The sequence below is a fragment of the Cnephaeus nilssonii genome (genome assembly GCF_951640355.1).
Source record: "Cnephaeus nilssonii genome assembly, chromosome: 17".
Classification (NCBI taxonomy): domain Eukaryota; kingdom Metazoa; phylum Chordata; class Mammalia; order Chiroptera; family Vespertilionidae; genus Cnephaeus; species Cnephaeus nilssonii.
The window spans coordinates 47,992,742-48,014,198 of NC_137088.1; the positions used below are offsets into that span (position 1 = coordinate 47,992,742).

At 36.8% G+C, this 21,457-nt stretch overlaps 1 protein-coding gene across 8 annotated transcripts in view; it reads right to left on the reverse strand.

Annotated features, from left to right (window-relative positions):
* Window positions 1–21,457, reverse strand: part of FHIT (fragile histidine triad diadenosine triphosphatase) — a 1,334,508-nt gene that overhangs the window by 1,078,722 nt on the left and 234,329 nt on the right. The gene's annotated exons all lie outside the window — the stretch shown is intronic.

Genomic DNA, 21,457 nt, shown 5'->3' on the forward strand with positions numbered 1-21,457 from the left:
CCCCTTTTACCTTAGTCTATAAGCCTCATCTGCCCAATTTGTCTTTGGGCCCAATATTATTTTCTATATATATATATATATTAGAGGACAGGTGCATGAATTTGTGCACTGCTGGGGTCCAGCCAACCCACCCTGAACGCGGAGCCTGGCACCCCCAATTGGGGTGAGGAGGGCTGATCAGGGGTGGGGCCAGCCAGGGGGAGGGGCCACAGGCGGTTGACCAGCTGGCCCTGCCCCCTGGTCAAACTCCTGGTTGAACTCCAGGTCAAGGGGACAATCTGCATATTAGCCTTTTATTATATAGGATGGATGGATATATATATATTGGCCCAGAGAGGAAGGGAGAGGGAGAGAGAAAGAGAAACACTGATGTGAGAGCAAAACACTGACCAACCGACTCCCCAAGCCCCCTCTCCTCCAACTGGGGACCAAGCCCACAACCCAAGCACATGCCCTGACCAGGAATCTAACCAGCAACCCCCAATGCACAGGACAATGCCCAACCAACATAGCCACACCAACAAGGGCCCAATATTTTTATGGATTCCCCATCTGTACATACATAATAAAGTTGGTTATTTCCTCCTGTTAACCTGTCTTATGTCAGTTTGATTATTAGACCAGCCAGAAAAACTTAGAAGGGTAGAAAGAAAATGATTTTTCTCCCCCACCATGTCTTCACAGAGACCAGATGCCAGGACGTGTCCATTCTGGCCTCCATATCTGCAGGCTGATTCAGCTCTAACGGGGCCTTCTATATTAACAATGCTTCTGATGGCTATGAATTGGCCAGAGTCAGGCAGAAGGATCAAGAAATGATGAACTCACAGATGTTCACTATGCTGATGAGGTTGATTCTGTCAGATGCCCAGCTGTGCATCCACTTTGGGTCCAGGATACAGATACAGCTTCCACTATAATAAACTCCACAGTTTCTAGTATTTGACCTAGAGTTGAACTAAGAGACTCTTCTTTCCTTCCCCTTTGGTTTCCCCTGAGGGGTCTTCCATCAACATGGAAGCCAAAAGGTATCCTGGTACCAGCCTGTTAACACCAGCTAACTATTCTATTCTGTAATCACTGGCAAGGAGAGTCACCTTGTAACTTAATTTCATTGTCAACAATAAGACTCAAAGGAGAAGATGAATGGAGTGCTTAAAGTCCATCTCAGCTACTGGGGAGAAACCTTACAAGTCACAAGGAAGAGCAGCAAAAAATAACTAAATTATTAAATCCCACTGCCTCTCTCTGTCCACAAGCCCCCTCTGGTGGAGGAACTAATAGGTAATGAAATAGCTTTACTAATAACAATAACCAAAATTTTAAAAATAAGGAAAAGGTAATCCACAACAAAACAATCAGCCCCTGAAGATTGAGAGTCAAATGTAGTGATTAGCAAATAGGAGCTACACCTGGAAAACCACTTACAGATGAAGCATTATGATGAATGATTTATGGAAAGGTCAACAGTGCTCTTTTATCTTCACCACCCATCAGTTTCCACTACCCTCAATTTCTCTGGCACAGAACAGAGAGCAGGCCATAAAAAATTTACCATAAAAATTAACCTTATTTTGCAACATTAAACACACACACACACACACACACACACACACACACACACACTTGGATATAGTTTAAGCATATGGACCAGCTTCTCAATTAGGATTCCTCATATATACTAGAAAAAGCACTGACATTTAAAATCCTGTTATAAAAGGTAATGTAGTCAGCAAGTACCAGAACTCTCTGCCCTAGGCGCAGCTTTGCTGCTCCACTGTTAGTCCTCACACAGGGAAGGCGCCATCAGTCCCCTCCCTGAGGCCACAGCAATGATGGCAGAGGTGGCGCAGGTGTCCGCGCTTTCCCTTTTACTTCCCCGGTAGCCAGAGCTCTGCAGCCTCTGCTGTTAGCTGGTGTGCATGCCAGGCTTTCGACCTCGACTTGCCTGTGATACGTTCTGACAGATGAGCTGTGAGATGAACTGCCTTCACACTCTCACTTGACAATGTTTATATAAAAAGAAACACAACACCAGACAAAAAATATATATATATTTTCTAGCAGGAGTGATTCTGAAAATTAGCATACCTGCAAATGGCCAGATCCCCATAACCAGACCTGTAAAGGTCAATTAAGCCGTTTTAACTGAACTGATTAAATTGATTCCATCAGAAAACAGGTCTCTTTCCTCCTCCCTGCCCTGTTCTGAAATTACTGTTTCTCTCATTTTGCCCAATCAGTAAGATATTTTGCATTTTGTAGATATGATCTAAGTCATCTCAGTTACCAAATAATTGCTCTCCTCAGACTCAGTTTAAAGAGAGGACCTAAATATCTGGTTATGTATTTAAATCATTGCTATTTGCAGATATTTTTTAAAGGAAGAATAAAAATGAAAGAAAAAAGGTCAAAAGAATTCTGAAAAAAGATAGAGCTACAAGGATGTTGGCCAGTGCACTATCAGTGATAGTAAAACCTAGAAATCCTAAATTTCAAGCAAAAAGTGGAATACCATGTAAGCATTAATAATTATGTAGTAGGATATTTAATAACATGAAATAAAAATCATGGTATTATTAAGAGGAAAAATACACACTGCAAAAATAGTAGGTATGGTATTATCACTTATATTGATAATGGTTATATCTGGACTAGCGTTCCCATGCAGGAAAAATCCTGCAATAGGGTTTCCTGCTGCACTCTATCCCGCCCCACCTGCTCTCCTTCCTTCTCCCCCGGCCCCGCCTCCGCTCCTCCCTTCTCCCCCGCCCCGCCTCCGCTCCTCCCTTCTCCGCCCCCCCGCTTGCTTGCTTCTCCGAAGCTTTGCTCCCTTCTGCAGCTCTTGGCTTCTTTCTACGCTGTCTTGATATGCAAATTAGCCACCATCTTTGTTGGGGTAATTTGCATACTTGTCCTGATTGGATGGTGGGCGTGGTTTGGCTGGTGGGTGTGGCTTGGGCATAGCGAAGGTGCGGTCAATTTGCATATTTGTCTATTATTAGGTAGGATAATAAGATCAAAGGTCTGACAAACATTGATTGGCCAACCCATGCCCCATTCACAACCCCCTCGCTAGGAGTACTTCTGTGAAAGGAAGTATAAGCAGAAGTCTGTTCTGTCCTGATTAAGAGGGGCAGATTGGTGTAACAGGTCCTTTTTGTGCTGTCTATGCCACAATGAATCAGCTCTGGGTCCTTGCCCACAGATTGTAATCTCAGCCAACCAGGATAATCGGGGAAAGAAGACAAAACCTTGAAATCAGCTGTTAAATACCACAAAGAACAATTGTAACTTGATCTATTTATTCCTCTTTTAAACATTTGTTTTGATGTATATGTAGAAGTAAAGGATTTTGGGTTGTGTGAATAAGAATGAATAATAATAATAACAACAACAATAATAATAATACCATCCTAAGAGCAGGGCAGCTATATGCCTCTGAATTGCCAAAATACAGAGCAGTCATCTTGAAAGCTGAGAATTCACTCTCAACATATCTTCATAATAGTAAGTATAGCATTTCTCAGCCATCTGAGAAAGAAGTAAAGAATAATGTAATACACGTGTCAAAAATCAATACTGAGTGGAATTACACATATCTCTTCTTATAACAGCCATCATTTTATACTGTGGCAATCTGTCTGCATATCTGTCTTCCCACCAGATTATAAACTCCCTAAAGGCAAGGACCATTCCTTTCATCATTGCTAAGAATGCCCAAGCCTCCTTCTCTCCCAGGACTCAGAATCAAACTTACATTCAAATTATAAATGCCTATAAACATAACAGCAATTTTTGATTCAGTCGTTCTTCATTCTAAGTCATCCTACTTTAAAAAGAATTCAACAACTTTTTAACATTTCCAAAATATCCTGAGGGGAGGGAAAAATCACACATTCAATTCTGTCAAGTAACATTTACCTCTTCAAGCCCTGACTAATCAGAAATGACTGAAGTTGGCAGCTCTGTTCATCACTGGGTCTACAAGCTAAATTCAGTTCCTGTTGGAAAATGCCAACATCCCTTCCCATCTTATACAACATCCCATCCTGCCAGGCACTCTAGAGTCTGACAGTCTGGTGTGACCACTCCTCATCAGATCAAGTAGAAATTATAAACCAAATTTACAGGTCCAAGCAGCCATATTCCACCAGAGTAGTCATAAAGTTAAAAGAGAAGGGTGCCAGATTTATTACTATTGATTCCCTGCTGGCAATTTCATGGAAAGATATCCACTGCAGTTATACACAGAGCATCTGGCTCATTTCCAACTCTTTTTGTCTTCAAGTTCTTTAAAAAAAAAAAAAATCAACTAAGAGGGATAAGAAACTAGAAATTGGTGGATGGGGCCCAAAGGTTTTCTTCAGAATAAGAAGCCTTCATCACTGTACCCTAATTATGCAAATCTGCCCCCACGGAGTCCAATACATTCACTGAGTAGACCATACCACTGAGAAGCCAATCTATAATGACTCAAGCCACATTTCACAATAGACTCCAAAGGACACATGATGTCATTTGCTAAAATGACTCAATCCAGATGGAAAGCATTCTGACCTATACATAATTGATTGACCTTTGCTATGCTTTTCTGGTTATTTATATACTATCCTCTACATGAATGTATATCAGTGGTATTTACACTTGGCAGCTACTTTTGCGAATGCATTATTCAATTGGGATTTGAAGCTTTTTACAACCATTTCCTGACCAAACATTCATAAATGAAGGACAAAAAAAGATATTATCTTGAAAATAATGTTGAATAGCCTCTAGAAAAAATAAAGGTTTGTTTTACATTACAGGGGACAAGATGTATCTATGTGAAGTTGAGTTCAAAGCCCTGAAACTGAGGCTACTAAAGGGTATTTTATCTACTTTCCAGTTTGAGGATCAATGATGATGGTAAAACATGCCTTACCAAAGGAGTGGCATATCTTGGATACTTTCAAGAAAAGCATCCTGTGGTGAAGGTAATTAGAGACCATAATAAATGGCCAAAGAACAGAGCACAGTTATGTGATGTTCTTTGATTTTTTTTTTTTAATCCTCACCGAGGATATTTTTCCATTGATTTTTAGAGAGTGGAAGTGGGGAGAGAGGGAGAGAGAGAGAGAGACATCAATGTGAAAGAGACACATGGATTGGTTGCCTCCTGCACGAACTCCAACTGGGGCCTGGGATTGAACCTGCAATTGAGATAAATGACCTTGACTGGGAATTGAACCTGAGACCCTTGGGTCCATGGGCTAATGCTCAAACCACTGAGCAAACCCAGCCAGAGCTGACTTTTTAATTTAATTATAAATATGGTTTTCCAAAAGGGGTATGTTACAAATTAAATATCATTCAGATGATCAATATATCTTCAAAATAATGATAGAAGGAGAGGCAGGTGGAGACACTAGTTTATAGAAGGCAAATATGTAGCATGTATGTCCATATTCCCATTGTGCATACCCAGGGCAAACAGTAATAACCAATTACTGAATTTTTCACTAAATAGCCCTGACATGGACTCAAAACACTTTTCCAATAATACTGCAGGCAAACAGTACCAATAAAATGGACCTGGAGCAGGAAGTGAAATCTATTTGCCATTGCTGAACTAAATAATTATATCACTCCTTTCAGATCCCAATGCATATTAGATATCAAAAACATTGACGCCATTATAAAATCTTCCTAATTCAGTACTCCTTCGTTTGCTTGTCTAAAGTAGATTTCCACTGATCTGAAGGTGATTCACTGGCACATATTGCTACTCTGTCCTGATAATATAATTAAATAAAGAAGGTTGTATCTTATACAATGATGAAATTAATTCTATCTCTTGTTGCCTACTCTGAGATCAAATCTAATACTAAACAGAGGTTTAAAACCAAATTTTAACAGCACCTCTTTGAATCCTAGGACAACATTAAATCAAATTCAGCAGTTTCCCATAAGTCATGGTAGGCTGATGTAATCCTGAGTGTAAATGAAAAGCAAAGAGGGGATCTAAAAAGAAGAAGATGGAAATGCGTGTGTGCTCACATAGAGATACTGTCCAGCAGTGAAAAGGAATACCTATAGCCACATGCATCTACAGGGATAAATCTTAGAAACAAAAATTAATGAGACTACATACAGCAATGCTTTCCGAGTCGTGTACCTCAGGAACTAGGTCACAAACGCCCTAACATACTGACCTCTTAGTTCTGCGTGTGAATAGTAGCTGGAGTTGCCAGAGTCTCAGGTGAGACATACTAGATAGCACATATCCCAAGGCACCATATAATATTTTCAAGTTCAATGTGTGCCATGATGTGCAGTTGGGAAACACTGACATAAAGCCATTTTGTATAATGCTTAAAAACTAAAATATATCTTATTTAGGGACATATGTGACAAAATTATTTTATATGAGAAAATAAAAGCAAAGGAATTATGAGTGAAAAATTCATCCAGTATAATGGTTATGCTAGGAGGAAAAGGCAGGGAAGGAACGCATGATAGATGGCAATGTTACAGTTCCTAAATTGGACTGTGGGTTCGGTGTTTAGTTTATTATGCTCCAAATATATTTTTATAAATATAAAATATTATATTATGCTATTTTTAAATATCAAGATTAAGAAGCCAGGCAACTTTATAGCTTATTCAGAAACACAGTAGAATCTCAATATGTCAATGTAAGAACAGATATAGCCCTGACCAGTGTGACTCAGTTGGTTGAGCATCATCCCATGCACAGAAAGGTCTCCACTTCATTTCCTGACCAGAGCACATACCCAGGTTGTGGGCTCAATCCCTGGTTGGGGGGCATATGGGAGGAAGCCAATCAATTGATGTTTCTATCTCACAGTTATGTTTCTCTCCCTCTCCCTTCCTCTCTCTCTAAAATCAATTTTTAAAAAATATATTTTTTAAAAATAATAGATACAACTTTTTAGGAAGTCTTGAACCCAGAAGTTTCTAATGTTTAAAACGCTACTCAATGATGCCAAGATGTTGTTCTGCTAATTCAACAGAGTAGTCCTGAGGTTTCCAATGGTCAACTCGAATATCCTATTCAATGATCACAAAAATTTTTTTTAACCCAACTAGAGTACTCATGACAAATTACTAGAAACCTAAAGTTCCACTTCCCCAATCAAACAAAAAATTCATGAAAACCATGTGAAAGACTCTTAATTAGGATTCATTTAGTTTCAAACAAGAAAAATTCACTTGAGGAACTCAAGTACGATGGGCTCCTGGGTGAGGAATTAGAGGCATCCCACAGCACACAGGACAGGAAGGATAGCCAGACCTCCCAAGACCAAAGCCAGAAAGTGGGATGTCACTCAGATCCAGTATCCACACACTCACACTCTCTCTGGGGCTACAGAAGCTTGTGTTGCTACTTCATTCTGGAACATTTGCCCTCTACTTCTAGAAGTGCTCTCTCTGCTTTGGCATTGACATGACCAAATATCTGTATGCAGTTTAAGTGAGAACCAAGTAGTGTCCCAAGCACCACTTCAAAATGACCAGAGGAAAAATCTGATTAACCCAAGACCAGTTCACACTTGGATAAATCACAACCATACATTAGGAGGTAACAATTCAAACACCTAGAGGCCAGGCAGGTCATTAAAGATGTGCAGCTGACCAGGTGTGCAACACCTGAAGGAAAGGGTCTGCAACAAACAGTTCATGCTATGTCTCAACTTTGCTGTATAATATCAGAAATCCAGATTTTCACCCAAATCCCTGATTTTAAATACACATCTGCAGGCCGAATTAGGCCACGGCCTCTGATGTCAGTGCCCTACAAAGAATGCACTGTGGATATCCCAGATTCGGAGTCACACTGTGCAGACAGGACTGTAGGTGCCAGTCCTTTGGGTGGAAAGACAGTTTTTGCAGAAGGGGTTATAGGTCGGGCAGTCACTCCAACAAAGCCGGGGTTACACACTGTTCTTACCTACATCCTCTCACTCATAAAACATGTCAGATAAACTTCTAAAAATATCTTTCTCAAGATCGGACACAGGCATACCTCGGAGATATTGTAGGTTCAGGTGCACAGCACCCCAATAAAGCAAGTAATGCAATAAAGCAAGTATCGAAATAAAGCAAGCCTTAACCTTTTGCTGGTGGAGGGTCTTGCTTTCAATTTGTAAAAAAGAAAATCCCGCAACATCTGTGAAGCACCATAAAGCAAAATGCAATAAAACAAGGTGTGCCTGTACTACCCTGGATAGAGATAATTGCCATGTGACTTTGTATGGGTTCACAGAAAAAAAGCAGTAAAGTACAAAGAAATCAGACAAAGCCAACTAGAGCCAGAAAAAGACAGCAGCAGCATCTTCTTTTCTATTCGTGGCCAAAATGCTGCCATAAAAAGACTACTCACTACAAAGCAATTACAGAATCCTTTTTCAATTAGCTCAGGCAGACATGGACCCTCCTGTCTCCATTTTTTTTTACTGTATCAGAATTGTTCAGTACAGAAATCTCAGCCTCGGTGTCTAGGAAGCCTGGCTTGAGCCCAGATCTTGGGTGAGACAAGTGCCCCCTGAGGTGTCCCCATAGCACCCTGCCCTTGCCCCTCGCTGTGGCACCTAACCCTGTACTGCATGTGCCCAGGTCTCTATTTGTGTCAAAGCAGAAATAAAGTCTAGTCCTCCTGTGTGCCCCAGGGCCCATCTGTTGGATAAATACATGAAGTAAGACACTTTGAAATTTTTATTTCTATATTTTTAGCAGTTAATTCAAGAAAAAGAAGTTAATTTAGACCTGATTCCTCCCTATTTTTTGTATGATCTTTAAATTTTTCAATAAAAAACACATACTTAGCAAGAAGTACATATACATGCTGTATTTTTACAAACTCAAAATCACATAGTTGTGAAACTCTGGGAATATGTACTCATATTTAAGCTAAAAAATCCTTAAGGTACCTTTGGTCAGCTTGTAGATATGCATGGGTTTTCCCAATATACCTATACTAATACAGATATAAATAGAACTTGTATAGAAAAATAGGGCATGGTAAAATTATCTACCTAAGGATATAAAATCCATATTTTAAACTCATAAGAAATGTGGAGAAACACACGGTATGCATGTCCTGCAAGACTTACATTCCATTCTAAAGAAATGAGTCTTGGCGAATTTCTCTAGTACCAAGAACTGTTTAGCAGGAATTAATTTTGTTGTTGTTGTTGTTATTCCTCACATGGGAATATTTTTTTATTGATTTTTAGCCAGTGGAAGGGAGGGAGGGAGGAGGAGAGAGGTAGAGAGAGAAACATCGATGTGAGAGAGACACATCAATTGGTTGTCTCCCACACACACCCTAGGCAAGGTACGGGATCGAACCTGCAACCCAGATAAGGGCCCTTGACTGGAAATCGAATCCCAGACCCTTTGGTGAGCAGACTAATGCTCTAACCACTGAGTTACACAAGCCAAGGCAGGAATTACATTTTAAATAAATTAAGCTAAAAATGAAACAGATGTATTTATACTTAAGCCTTGTTTTTCAGTAATTATCGAAGGTGGTACTAGTATGTTTTGTTGTTAACAATTGGATTGAGTTTGACAAAATGTCTTCCTTTTCTCATGAAAAATAGATTTAATGTTCTGATTTTTACTGCTATCCCAGTTCTGGCAGTGGTTCACCATCTAAATAATGTGCGGGAAACAAAGCATAATTTCGAAGCAATAAGCATATCTGAAACAGAAAGAAGTGAAGTGAGGTCCAAGTCTCCAGCCACTTGACCGTAAGTTAGAACAAATTAACTCTAAAAGACTTAATGTTTTATCTTGAACAGGGGGGAGTTTGTCCTTTCATTCTAACTAGATGGAGTATTTGGCAAATGCCCTTTTTGGAAAGAATTATTTAGCAATGGAATTCCAATTAGCGTCATAGGACAGATAAAGCAAACTGAAGGACAAAGAATGAATGAAGAATCACATAGCAGCATTTGCCAAGGCAAATTCCATTCATGACAGGGATATTGGGTTATATTAAATTAAATCAATTTCCTTACTCCAAAAAAAAAAGGTCAGTCTTAAATATTCATACTGGTCCTTATGAGTTTCCAGGAGGGGAATAGAGTTTGCAGCATTGCCACGCTTACTGCCTACATAAAGGCTTGTGACCGCTCTTGGGAATAGCAGTGGTATCAGACAAATCTAGGCTGAAATTCAAGTTCTCTCACTCAGTAGCTCTGATCCCATGTACAAGTTTCTTAAACCCTCTGAGCACTGGTTACCTCATCTGAAAAATCAGCCTTTATTTTATATCAGAACTTCTATCTTTGGTTTCCCTTCGAAGTTAATAACATCTTCAGCTGCAACAATTCATTTCCTATTCCATTTAAAAATTCACATACATTCTCATATGCATTCAACACACAGGTATGAAGCATCTGCCAAGCTGAGCTGGTACCTGAGCATAAACACATATGGCTTCTAAACTCACAGAGTGCTGATCTTATTGGGGAGACAGTGGTGAAGCAGTAACACAGAGCAGTGGCAGGAACCAAACAGAGAGATTATAACAAGAGGCCTAACCTAGTCTGTAGAAGAGAAAACATCGGCGTTGATATCTGAGAAGAGGGAATCAACGTAGTGGAGATAAAGGAAACAAAATTCCACAGGCTCAGGGAACAAGAATGCCCAAAGGCGGGATCGCAGGAGGGAGGAGAGTGATGCTGGGAAAGAGAACGGGCAGTGCAGTTGGAGTTCAGAGAGCTAAGGGAAGAAGACTGAAAAGAATCAAGAGAGGAGGACAGGGGCCCTGTTAAGTATTTGAATGGTGGGAATGGTTTCACCAGGGCAGTGGACTGACCAAACTAGCATTCTGAAAATCTTCCTCAAGCTACATTTGAAAATGGATTGGAGGTAGACAAGAGCAGATGCCAGGGGATCAGACAAGAGGCTATCGCAGTAATGATGATAATTTAGACTACAGTGGGAATAGTAGATATGGTAGCATACAAGAAACTTGAGAAATACTTAGGAATTGGAAATAAATTGGGTAAGAGGTTGTGGTACATTTTACACATGAAGTCCTACCTGCAGTATTTGATCTGGTCTATAAATTGTACTTCTCAATTCAGCTGGTGCTTTTTCTCTACTGTGCTCTGGGAGATTTATCTCAATTAAAATAATACTTCTTTCTCAAAAACGGTCATGATTTTTTATCATATTCCACAAAGGTAACTGTCAAATGTCTATGACTTAAAAGTATGTTTATATTAAATATATGGTGCCACCAAAAACATAAAAGTATGTTTAAAAACAATTATTCTTAAAAACTATTATTCTTAATTTAATACGTTGTAAATTGTGTTGTTCACTTCTTCATCCATTTTCTTTTGTTCTCCTTTTATCCTAACCCAAGGATATGTGTTACTGATTTGAGAGAGAAAGAGAGAGAGAGAGAGAGAGAGAGAGAGAGAGAGAGAGAGAGAAACATTGATCAGTTGCCTTCTGTATATGCCTCAACCGAGGACCCAATCTACAATCCATGTGAGTACTCTGACCAGGAATCAAATCAGCAACCTTTCAGTGCATGGGAGAATGCTCCAACCCCACACTGGCCAGGGTCCTCTTTATTCATTTTCCATCAGCACAGGTATGATTACTTTTGGTTCTTGCCAATAATTCACTCAAAATGAGAACAAATATATTGTTTGGAATATGTATGAATGTTGCTCTGAGAACAAAAGGAACAGAAGGTACTGGTTTACCATACTGGAAGTTGTCATTCCTTCTCTAAAGTCCTATTTAATCCCTTAAACAAATAGAACATGGTTTAAAAAAGGGGCGGGGGGGGGCATTACAAATACTTAAGAGATTAGCATATTGACTTGTCAAATTTGACAGGAAGGACAAACTTGGTCTCAATATATACACTTCGATTTTGAAAGATTTAGACAGCAAGTTGATGATTCTGAAAGCAATATAGGAAAGTATATATAAATACATAAATTTTTAAAATAGGATAAAAATGTTTACAATGGTTAATTCTGAGAAATGGGTTGAGTTACAAGTACAGGGGATTTTGTCTATTACTATGCATTCCTTGAATTTTAGAAGCAGGTATTAGTTTGTAACAAAAATAGAAGAAAACAGAGCAGATATGAAAAACAAGACAATTAAAATAATACCACTCTTAGGTAATTCTAGGGTAGTGAGGGCAATATTTATCATAGAAACTAAATGCATTACATTAAATTTTCATTATATACAATTATTTTTCTAGGTCCATGGTACATATTTACACACTAACCACTGATGTCAAAAAATGGTTCTGATGCATTTAAACTCCATCCACACGAAAGAATTAAATGTATTAAACTCCAGTATCATTTTAAATCCAATTAGAGGTAAATAGAAGTAAGTTGTTATAAAGTGCATAGGGGGTGGTATTTGTTTCTGATTGATAAAAAATATTAATAAAATGTCTGGTGAAAACCATATTTGTAAACTGAAACAATTTTTAAAGGAAAGTGGCAAAATCCACAACAATTTGATTGATCCAAGGTGTTGACAATAGCAGTCCATCCCATTAGAGTGCAGAAATGAGATTCTCCTACACCTTCCCTATTTTTAGATTGTGTCCTCACAAGATAAGAAGTAAATCACATCTTATAGAACCTAGTCATAAAGTTTCCCAAATTGACTGTGCATAAAAATCATCTTTACGACTTATTAAAAATACAGATTCTTGTCTATCCCAAGATTATGAAGATATTCTATTTTTTATTACCTTCCTGAATCTGCAAGAGTTTTCAATATAATGATGAATGAAAATGGAAATAACAGACATCTGTATCTTAGTCGCACTCTCAGCAAGAAAGCTGTCAGTATTTCAACATTAAGCATGAGGTTTGCTGTAGCTTTTTTGTGGATCTCTTTTATCTTATTAAGAAATTTCTGCTCTATTACCATTTCACTAAGAAGAGTTTTTATCATGAATAAGTGTAAAATTTTATCAACAATTTTCCCCCTCATCTATTGAAATGATGCAGCTTTTCATTTTCACTCTATTAATATGGTCAATTGTATTGATTTTCAACTAATCAACTTGAATTCCTAAATTAAATCCAACTTGGTAGTGATATATTATCCTTTTCATATATCACTGAATTTGATTTACTAATGTTTTGGCTAGGGTTTTTTTCATCTATCTTCATGAGAAAAAATGGACTGTGAATTTCCTTTTTTTAAATAATACTCTTGGCTTTGGGGTCAAGTCTATGTTGTTCTAATAATGTAAATTTATATATGATTAGTATTATTTCTTTGTTCAATGTTTGAAAAAATGTTAGTGAATTTAAATGGTAGCTTCTTTGTGGGAAGTCTATAATTATGAAGCTAATTTCTTTAATACATATAAAATAATTAAGATTTGCTTAAATGTATCACACCAATTTTAGTCTATTTTTTAAGGAATTAAACCATATCACTTACATTTTCACATGTATTGGCATAAAATCTTAGTCATATCTTTTTTAATATCTATAGTTTAGTGTTATCCTTTTTGCAATTGTGATATTAACATTTTTGTGCCTTATCTTTTTTCTTAATTATTCTTACCAGCGTTTTATCAATTTTATTACCCTTTTCAAATAATCAACTTTCGCTCTTTTTTAGAACCATGAAACAAATGTTTAGGTCACTAATTTTTAGACTTTCTTCTTTCCTAATATAAGAATTTAAGGCTATAAATTTCCCTATAAGGACTGCTTGAGCTGCAATCCACAAGGTTTGATACATTGCATTTTCATCACGTTAAAATATTTCTATTTTCCATTATGATTATTTGCTTTGACACATGAGGGAAAGAGTATAGCTAAATGTCCAAATATTGTCATTTTTCTCATTATCATTTTATTTCTTATTTTCGGCTTAATTCTAATGTGATCAGAAAATGAACTCTGGTTTCAATTCTTGAAATTTGTTAAGAAATGCTTATGTCTAGGCATACAGACTACTTGCAAAATCTTCTTTGGGCACTTAAAAATGTACATTTTTCGGTTGGTGATTATAGTGCATATACACTTAAAAATGTGTATTTTTCAGTTGGTGGTTATAGTATAATTAGGTCAAATTTATAAACTGAAGTATTTGAATAGCTATATGTTTACTCTTATTTTCCTCCATGTTCTATTTATTATTGAAAGAAGTATGGTAAAATCCCAACTAAATTGAAAGATTTGTTTATTTCTCCTTTTAGTACTATTAGTAGCTCACTTCATATTATTATATATGTGTACATACATGCTCTTTGTATGTACACATATAGATGCACTGTACCTATTAGTAACTGTTTGCATGGTGTTTCTTTTTTACAGACTTTTATATACATATATATATATATACATATATATAGCTTTATATTTAGAATGTGCCTCGTGTAATTGTCATATAATTGTCCCATCTTTATAATGTAGTCAAATAATCTTTGTTTTTAAATTGAAATATTAGTCCTTTCACATTAAGTAATTACTATTATATACATGTTACATCACCATCCTAATATATTCCTTATTTGTCCCATATATCTTTTTCCTTAATTATCATTTTGTCTTCAATTAAATGTTTTTATTATTCTACTATCCCTCTCTATCAGCTTGTTAGTTATACATTCTTTAAGTGGTTACCCTAGAAACTAAAATGTTTCTTCAACTTATTAGAATCTACCATAATTGATATTTTGACAAATCCCTGAATAAGGCCTGTACATCATTTTAACTTCATTTACCCCAAACCCCATTTCCAACTCATGTATTATTGTTGCTTTTTACTGTAATTCTACATGTATTTTTTTCAAGGTTTTTGTTATGAAGAATTCCAACATATACAAAAATACTTAATACTGTAATGAAACCCCCATTAATGATCATTAATTCATGGCCAATCTTGTTCTATTTCTGTCCTCATCCATATTTCCCTCAACCATATCATTTTAAAGCAAACCCTAAACATCATATCATATATCTTGCAACTATTTATTGTAACACACTGTGTGTAACTCTAAAAAATGAGTGTTTTTAAAATGTATAACATATTTCAAAATTGTAAAAAATTATCGATACCAGAATACAAAAAAATATTCAGTAAATGTTCAAATTTCTAAATATATCAAATGTCATAACTATTTTTACAGGTAATTTTGAGTCAAGATCCAAACAAGTTCTGCAAATCATGAATGGCTGATAAGGTTCATTTAACCTATAAAATGACCTAAATCTTTTCCCCTTGCTACTTATTCATTGGAGGAACTGGCTTGCTCAAACAGAGGTTTTCCACTGTCTAATTTTTCCAATAGTGCTATATTTAAAAAAAATGCTCCCTATATATAAATTCTAGTTGTTAGTAATTAGGTCTAGAGGCTTAATGAGATTCAGGTTCATTTTTTGTTGCTTTGTTTTTGGCAAAACTGTATCATGGCTAAAGGTGAGTATTCCTCCCTCAGGAAGCACACTATGTCTGGTTGTATTTTTGTAATATTCATAGCCATTCATGTTCAATGCCTGGATCTATTAATTAACTGGAATTAAAAATAAGGGCCCAGCTGGTGTGGGTTAGTGTTTGAGCATCAACCCATGAACCAGAAGGTCACATTTTGATTCCTGGTAGGGGCACATGCCTGGGTTGCAGAATCAACCCCCAGTAGGGGGAGTGCAGGAGGCAGCCAGCCGATGAATCTCTCTCATCATTGATATTTCTATATCTCTCTCCCACTCCTTTCCTCTCTCTGAAATCAATAAAAACTATATATATTTAAAGAATTAAAAATAAGGATATTCTAATTCTTTTTTTTCATTTACTGCCTGGAATACTATTATCAAGAGAAAATCCCCATCTTACTCAGTAGTATAAAAAATGCAAGAGACATGTTCAATTCTTTAAATTTTATATTATTTTTCAAAATAATAAATTAGTTCATCAACTTCCTCCCACGGTAACCAAATGTTGTTATGAACTTCTAACTTTAAAATGTTTGATATGTTTAAATCCACTGTAGTTCCTATTCTGGTGGATGCTTAAATGATCCCATCTTTGGTTACAGGGAGTGACACTCTACTAGACATTATTTTTATTGTTTTTACAAGTCTATATTCATTTATCTTTACTTATATACTTAATCTTTTTGGTGGTTTTCATTACTTCCTACATTTCCTGGATTCTATCTGGACAATTTCTCTTCTGGCTGAAGAGTTTCCCTTTAATAGTTTCAACAAAAATATGCTGATATTCTTTTAGTTTTAATTTTTCTAATAATATCCTTTGAAGGATATGTTCAGAGGGTATAGAATTCTAGATTGACAGTTATTTTCTTTGGCACTTTAAATATACCATTCCATTGTTTTCTAGCTTCCAACATTTCTGTTTAAAATAAACCATAAGTATAATTTCTATTCCTTTAAAATGTGTCTTTTTTTTTTTTTTGGAGGCTTTTAAGATTTTTTTGTCGTCAGTTTTTACAATAATATGCCCACATATTTTATTTTATTTTATTTGCTCATAAAGATTCTTTTGGAAAATTCTTGACCAGCATCTCTTCAAATATTGCTTGTGTCCTCATTTTCTCCCTGACCTCCTCCTGAGCCTCAAATAAGCAGGCCCAGACCTTTACACCATCCAATATGTCTCTTATAAAATTTTCTTTATTTTTTCATCCTTTTTCCCCCATTATGTACTTTATGTATTTCCTACTGGCTTATCTTCCAAGTCACTAATCCTCTCTTTGTTTTATTGTAAAGCAAGACTGAGAGTGAACAGCAAGAACATAGTCAAAGCTATGACACAAGAGTTATTTCTTCTTGTTGTTTTTATTTTTTAATCCTTATTGTTGAAAGTACTATAGATGTCCCTTTTTTTTCCCCATTGACCCTTTCTAGCCCGTACCTGCTCCCCACCCCAGGCCTTCACTCCACTATTGTCTATGGCCATGGGTTATGCATATATGCATATAAGTTCTTTGGCTAATCTCTCCACCTCACTTCCCCCCACCTTCTCTCTGAGATTCTACAATCTGTTCCATGATTCTATGTCTCTGGGTCTATTTTTTTCATCAATTTACTTTGTTCTTTAGATTCCACATATGAGTAAGATCATGAGATACTTGTCTTTCTCTGACTGACTTCTTTCACTTACCATGATAATCTCCAGGTCCCTCCATGCTCTCTCAAAGGGTAAGAGATCCTTCTTTTTTACTGCTACATAGTATTCCATGGTATAAATATACCAAAGCTTTTTTATCCCCTCAACTACTGATGGGCACTTGGGATGTTTCCAGATCTTAACTATTGTAAATTGCACAGCTATGAACATAGGAGTGCATACATTCTTTCTGATTGGTGTTTCGGGTTTTTTAGGATATATTCCTGCAAGTGGGATAACTAGGTCAAATGGCAGCTCCATGTTTAATGTTTTGAGGAAACTCCATTCTGTTTTCAATAGTGGCTGCACTAGTCTACATTCCCACCAGCAATGTACTAGAGTTCCCTGTCCACTACATCCTTGCCAGCATTTGTCATTTGTTGATTTGTTGATAGTAGCCATTCTGACAGGTATGAGATGATATCTAATTTTCATTTCATTTGCATCTCTGATAATTAGTGACACTGAGGATTTTTCCTATGTCTATTGCCCATCTCTATGTCCTCTTTGAAGAAGTGTCTATTTAGGTTCTTTTCGCATTTTTTAATTGGATTTTTTATCTTCCTTTTATTAAGTTGTATGACTTCCTTATATATTTTGTATATTAACCTCTTATCAGATGTATCATTGGCAAATCTGTTCTCCCATGAAGTGGGATCCCTTTTTATACTGTTAATGGTTTCTTTTGTTGTGCAGAAGTTTTTTATTTTGACATAATCCAATTTTTTTTCTCTTTTGTTTCCCTTGCCCTAGGAGATGTATTGGCAAACATATTGCTATGAGAGATGGCAGAGATTTTGCTGCCTATGATTTCTTCTAGGATTTTTATGGTTTCATGACTTACATTTAAGTCTTTTATCCATTTTGATTTTATTCTTGGGTATAGTGTAATTTTTTTTTTTTTTTTTTTTTTTTTTTTTTTTTTTTTTTTTTTTTAGAGAAAGAGGAAGAGAGAGGGATAGAAAGATATAAACATCAATGAGAGAGAAACATCATCGATCGGCTGCCCCCTGCACTTCCCCTGCTGGAAATCAAGCCCACAACCTGGACATGTGCCCTGGGAATCAAACCAGTGATCTCTTTATTTATGGGTTGATGCTCAACCACTGAGCCTAACTGGCCAGGCTTCTTATCAGATGTTTTCAACTTTATTTTTTTGTTTTCTCACCCTGGAAGTATGAACCAGGTCTTGGGGAAATTCCATGCAGCATTTTAAACTCACTCTTCTGTGTTTCTTTTTCCTCTGGGATCTTAGTTCCCCAAGCCTTGAATTCTGGTCAGGAAAAAATTAAGCTATTTTCATTTTATAAAACAAAATTTTAAGTTGTGTATTTTCTGTGATTTTTAATATTTTTAAAACCTATCATATTCTCATTACTCAACTATAAACACAAAGAAATATGTCCTAATGAAAAGCAAAAAAAGTATTGACCTTCATTAGACAATTAACCCTTAGATAATGTTAGGAAATCTGGACCTTTCTCATGTAAGAATATGGAAGAGAAGGGAAGTGTGTTATTTATTACAGACAATACTCAGCACAATTTTATTGCTCCTTGGGGAATCCAAAGCTTTTAAAGATGCTATTATTATTTGGAAGCCCTCCAGAGAGCACTAAGTATTAAAAATGGCACCTGTACTCTGCTAAGTCAAATCACCTGTTTATTACCCTGAGTGATGAAAATCATTTAATAAAGCATTGCAGATACTTGTACAAAATCATGGATACAATTCTTCTGCTCCAAGAAGTCAAAGGGAATATCTATGCCTGATTCAATATATACCTTTTTAATGAATAACAAATGTAATGGAAAGATGGAGATAATTTCACGTTGTTTTTTTTTTTTTTTAAATTAAAGTCATTGAAATTTTTTAAATAGTTAAAATAAGACCTCCCTTTTAGTATCTTCTGTGTTTTCTTTCTCAACATTTATGCAATATCTTGCCTTTGAATAGCAGCCTGTTTTTTCCTTTCTAGGACCTGTTCCTTCTCCTACCTTAGAACAGATATAAGAATGTGACTCAGGCCTGGCAAATCCCTGTTCTGTCCTATTGGCCACAGTCTTCAGTTCTGCAATGAGCATGTGATCCAACTTATTCTAATGAGACGTGGTACATGGATTTTATCAAGACTACTGGAAAGATATACTCTTCTGGGATTGCTAAACTGAAAGAATGGAGGCAAAATGTGGGGATCCAACATAAAGAAGGCCCGCCTAAGATTTGAAGCCAAGACTACCTATAAATTTCCAGATACATGAGTCAATAAATGGCCTTTATTGCTTAAACCAGGTTAGTAAGAAAAGGTTTCAGATCTGCAACCAAAAATCCTTACTAATACAGCTACAACAAAACTACACAACAGCAACCAAGTCTGTCAATAAGAGTGGTTAACCCTCAGGTTTAAGAGAAAATTCTAATTGAAATAACAGTGGCATTAAGCATGCTTCTCATGTCTATGGTAAAATTTATTCCAGTCTACTGATGATGTTTTCATGTCCCACCTCCATTTACGTTATGCCTACAACAAGAGACATGAAAATCTATCTATATATATAAAAGCCTAAGTGGCTGGCCAGTAGATATGACGCTCAATGGCCACCAGGGGGCAGGCATTCAACACAGGAGCTGCTGAGCTGCGGTTACTTGGCAGTAGTGGTTCTTGGGTGAAGTACCTGGGAATCAGAGAGGAAGGAGCCCAATTCCTCGCAGGGCCGCGAGATTCCACCTTTGGCCATGGGTTATGTTGTTGCTGGGGCACTGTCAGCCCCAAATCTGGTTTACTGCCGAGCTGAGGTGACCGCAGACACCCTTCAAGCCATGGCACCACCAAAGGTGCGGCCAGCCAGGGAGGGAACTTGGGAGGTTGGCTCCAGGGCGTGTCCGGTCCGTCTAGGCCAGTCCCACCCTACCAACCACCTTCTAATTAATTTCTTTTCAATGTGCATGAATCCGTGCACCTGGTCACTAGTTTATCAATAATAACAAATAACATAGCTACATAGCTCCATTATTGAAGTTCCACAGATAGATTATTATTAGCATTTTAACCTGTTTCTCATAGATGCTTAGTTATTAGAGGACTAACGCAAGTTATAAAAGGTTCCAAGAAATGAGGAAAGCTTTATGTGTTTTATGTTTTTTCAATTCTGTCTTCAGCTTTGGCTCAATGCTATGGTTGTTGCCGAGAGCCATGAGCACTACTCCTGGAAGAAAGCCTACGAGTAAAATAAGAATTCTTCAGCATCACTTTGTCCTTTAAGTGGACACAGGTTTGAGCATGTGCATGTGTGGGGATCACACATTTCTAAGCGTGGCATTTAATTATGAGTAAAGTAAAATGTGCACGACCAGAATTTTAAGTATTAGTTTAATAACCTTTATGCACGTAAATTTTAAATTATTCTCTTCCTCTCTGGAGAGGTGTCTAATGTCAAAAAGTGGTATTAAGGTGAGTTATGGTCACTGAAAAGGCATGAGGAAGGCACATGTCAGAATTATTAATTTTAGAAAAATGATGAAATAATCCCTTCTCGAAAATTATGCTATGGCAATATATGCTGAACTTTGAAGTGTGGCTTTATTTCCCTCATTCATAACTAATCACTGTCTCCAGGAAAAAGAGGCTAAAGAGAGAAAATGATTTAAAATTTAAAAGTATAGCCATTTCAAAATCCCCAAATAAATGAAAAGTCAAAGGAAAAATGACAAGTTTGCTCATTATTTAAAGTAAGATTTTCAATGGGCCAGTCATAGCTGAGATAATATTATGACTCTGCCAAAATTCACCAAGCAGTGGTTTTCAAACTTTACTGTGAGTCACATTCAAAGATAAATTTGAAAACAATTGTCATACTGAATATATCTATGCAATAATATTATATAATATGTGTAAATATAGATAGATATAAAGTGACCAAGTACACATGTACATGAAGAGTAAAAACTCTTACCATATTAAATGAAGTCTGATATTTCCTATTCCATGCTATTTTTTTTTCCATTCCATTCTACTCCATTTTATTCCATTCTATTTCATTTCAATAAACACAGATGCTGATCACTAATTAAATTGTTTTCACAACACACCATCAACTTACAACTCAATATAAACATACTAGAGGCCTAGCGCACGAAATTTGGGTACGGTCCCTATGCCTGGCCTGCGATCAGGACCATCTTCCCCAGCTGCCTGCAGCTGGCCCTGCCCCCCACCATCACCCACCCCTGGTTCCCCGTTCACCATCAGGCAATCGAAGCCTGCCGGCCGGGAAAGGGAAGTGTGCTTCATAGTGAC